This window comes from Myotis brandtii, unplaced genomic scaffold, assembly GCF_000412655.1.
Source record: "Myotis brandtii unplaced genomic scaffold, ASM41265v1 scaffold456, whole genome shotgun sequence".
NCBI lineage: Eukaryota > Metazoa > Chordata > Mammalia > Chiroptera > Vespertilionidae > Myotis > Myotis brandtii.
Window position 1 is genome coordinate 3,082,939 of NW_005367431.1, and position 4,066 is coordinate 3,087,004.

Sequence of the window (4,066 nt, forward strand, 5' to 3'; positions counted from 1 at the left end):
GTGTGTGTGTGTGTGTGTGTGTGTGTGTGTGTGTGTGTCCACTGGGGGCCTGCCCCCAGCCACACCTCGAAGGCTTGGAGCAGGCGCCCCTCTGTGTTGATCTCTCAGGCTCCTGGCCACGCCTGCATGTTGTTCTCTCCCTTGAGCGGCGGTCAGGGCGGGCTGAAAGCTTGGCTTCCTCCATCGCTGGGGACAACCCAAGCCTCCAGTTCCATGGCCGAGCCATCTTTGTTGGGTTAATTTGCATACTCGCCCTGATTGGCTGGTAGGTGTAGCGGAGTTACACCAATATGCATGTTTCTCTTTTATTAGTGTAGTTTTTTTTTTAGATTTTCTTTGGGCTTATGAAATAGCTCTGTATCTTTTTTTAAAAAAAATGATTTCAGAGAGGAAGAGAGAGGGAGAGAGAGATAAAAACATCAATGATGAGAGAGAATCACTGATAGGCTGCCTCCTGCATGCCCCCTACTGAGGATCTAGCAACCTGGGCATGTGCCCTTGACTGGAATCGAATCTGGGACCCTTAAGTCTGCAGGCCGATGCTCTATCCACTGAGCCAAACTGGCTAGGGCTGTATCTTTAAAAAAAATTTTTTTTTTTAATATATTTTATTGATCTTTTACAGAGAGAAAGGGAGAGGGACAGAGAGTTAGAAACATCGATGAGAGAGAAACCGATCAGCTGCCTCCTGCACACCCACCACTGGGGATGTGCCCACAACCAAGGTACATGCCCTTGACCGGAATCGAACCTGGGCCCCTTCAGTCCACAGGCCGACGCTCTATCCACTGAGCCAAACTGGTTAGGGCTTAAAAAAATATTTTTATTGATTTCAGAAAGGAAGGGAGAGGGAGAGAGAGAGAAAGATCAATAATAAGAGAGAATCTTCAATCGGCTGCCTCCTGCACTCCCCACACTAGGGATCGAGCCTACAACCCTAGCATATGCCTTGACAGGGAATTGAACCGTGACTCTGATTCATAGGTTGACACTCAACCACTGAGCCATGCCAGCCAGGCCTCCCCAGTCATTTCCGTTCATCCAGTAGCACAAGCCAGAATCCTAGCCATCCTTGACACCTCCATCTCCCCACCATCATCTGTCTCCAGCTCAGGAGTCTGCATGGTAGCCAAGGAAGAAGACCAGAAAAGTAAACAGTGAACACAGCAGAGCAACAGTGGTAGAAGCAGAGGATCAAGACAATGTCCCCCAATCATGGCACGAAGCAAAACTGAGCTTGGGTGGCTCCAGTTATAAAGGCAGGTCTTTCTGCTTAGAAAGAAGCCCAAATGCAGCTTTATGGCTGGGAGGAGGATACTATGCTAGGAGCCAGAAGGGCTGGGGTTCCCACCCAGCTCCACTACTCAGTCATAGTAGGGCCTCCGGACCTTGATGAGCCTCAGTTTTCACATCTGTAAAATGAATATGACAATGCCAATCTAGGGTTATTGAAAAGATCAAATTAAAAAGAGTCTGCTTTGCTCTGGCCCTGTGGCTCAGTTGATTGGAGTGTCATCCTATACATCAAAAGGTTGTGGCTTAGATTCCCAGTCATGGCACGTACTTAGGTTGTAGGTTCGACCCCTGGTCAGGGCGCATACAGAAGGCAAGGAAGGCAACTGATTGATGTTTCTCTCTGACATCAATACTTCTTTGTCTCTCTTTCTCTTTCTCTCTCCGCCCCCCCCCACCTCCCTCTTTTCCATTCTCTCTTAAAAATCAATGAAAAAAATATCCTCCATTGAGGATTAACAAAACAAAACAACAACAACAAAATGAAGTCCTTGAATCTACCATCCAACCCAAGAACCAGAACATCACTAAAAATTAAATCTGCTAATGGGCTCTTTGCCATCTCTGACCCCTCCCCCACCTGACCCCAGGTAATCACTACTCTTAATTTTGTATTCCTCATTCTCTTGCTTTAAAAAAAAAAATTTTTTTTTAATTGATTTCAGAGAGAAAGGGAGGAGAGAGAGATAGAAATATCAATCATGAGAGTGAATCATTGATGGGCTGCCTCCTGCAGACCCCATACTGGGGATCGAGGCTGCAACCCGGGCATGTGCCCTGACTAGGTATTGAACCTGGGACCTCCTGGTTCATAGGTTGATGCTCAACCACTGAGCTACGCCAGCAAGGCTCATTCTCTGGCTTAAAAAAAAAAAGTTTTTATTGATTTCTAAATTTTTATTCTGTTCCTTTTTGTTTTCTTTTTTTAAAAATTGAGTTTTTATACAGAGCAGAAAGGAGGGAAGCAGGGAGGGAGGTGGAGAGGGAGGGAGGGAGGGGGAAAGAGAGAGAGAGAGAAACATCGATGTGAGAGAAACATCAATTAGCTGACTCCCATACACAGCCTGACCAGGGATCAAACCCAAAACCTGGGCATGTGCCCTGACCGGGAATCAAACTGGCAACCTTTCGGTGCATGAGACAACACTCAGTCAACTGAGCCACACTGGTGGCCAGGCCTCTCTTGTTTTTCTTTAATAGTTTTTTTCATATATAAGTTATGCTTACCCTTATGAATTTGTCTTTTTTTTTTAGGTCAAAACATATCAAAAACAGTAATTTCATATGATTCAACCCAAAATTATATCTAAACATAATAGTTTAGTTGTATTTGAACTTTATAAAAAGAATACCATTCTGGCCCTGACCGATTTGGCTCAGTGGATAGAGCGTCGGCCTGCGGACTGAAGGGTCCCAGGTTCGATTCCAGTCAAGGGCATGTACCTTGGTTGTGGGCACATCCCCAGTGGGGGGTGTGCAGGAGGCAGCTGATCGATGTTTCTCTCTCATTGATGTTTCTAGCTCTCTCTATCCCTCTCCCTTCCTCTCTGTAAAAAATCAATAAAATATATTAAAAAAAAAAAAGAATACCATTCTGTATGCACTCTTTTGGGACTTGCATTTTTTTCACTCAATATTATATCACCATGATCCAGCCATATTGCTTTTTCATCATTTTTAGATCTTTTTTAAAAATATATTTTTTACCCCCTGGCAATGGGCAAGGAGACACCTGATTGGTGGTGTTGCTCTTATATCAGTCAGGGGCAAAGCAGATGTACAGTCCTTAGTTCATCCTAGCTTGATGCCTGTGTCGGTGGCCAGAGCTGTTTCATGCCTGAGGCACATAAAATGATAATTGCTAGGTCTTGGAGGGGAAAATATCAGAAACACTAGTCTCATAAGTAGATTATTAATATTAACAGGCTTAGGAGGGGTGTAGTTTTAAAGTTTGTGGAGCTGTGATTGCTCTAGTAACTTCTAGATTAACAGTAAGCAGGTAGTTCTAGCACAACTCCATTAAGAGTGAACATGCCACCTAACAGTTCTAGTGGCATAGATATATGTTATTCTGCACATAAAACTAGGTGCTATGAGAATAAGTGGGTCACTATTGCTTCCAGAAAATTGGGTGGGGATCTAGTATGGTAATATTGGAATTATTTCAGAGGGCAGTTACTGTGAATCATGTATTCTCAGGAGCCAGAATGTTCAAATCCTGAGTCTCTGCCATTTAACTGTCAGTGTGATCTTAGATGCATTTAACCTGCCTGTTTCTCGCCTGAAAAGTGAGTTTTAATAATAGTGCATATAAGTTGGAAAAAAATAAAACATGAGAAGCACTTAAAATGGAGCCTGGCACAGTTGTAGCTAATAATATATGAGCATGTCTTTTTCTGGGTTCAGAAAAAAAAGTATAAATATATATATATGATTGGCTGTCTCCTGCACGTCCCCCACTGGGGGTCGAGCCTGCAACCCAGGAATGTGCCCTGACCAGGAATCAACCCTGATCTCCTGGCTCATAGGTCCACACTCAACCAGAGCCACTGGGCTGGGCTGGGCTGGGCTGAGCTTGTAAGGCCGGCAGGCCCTGCTGGGACTCAGAGATGCTAGGACCGCCTCCCACAGCAGAGGAGAATGGGCCCCAGCGTCTGTCCACTCTGCCCCTAGGCCTCACTCACCGGACTAGGCGGAGCACAGCTCTCAGAGTCCGCAGGCTCAGCGCCCAAGCCCGGCCTCGGTGCCAGCCTAGTGCCCGGGGCGGGGCCTT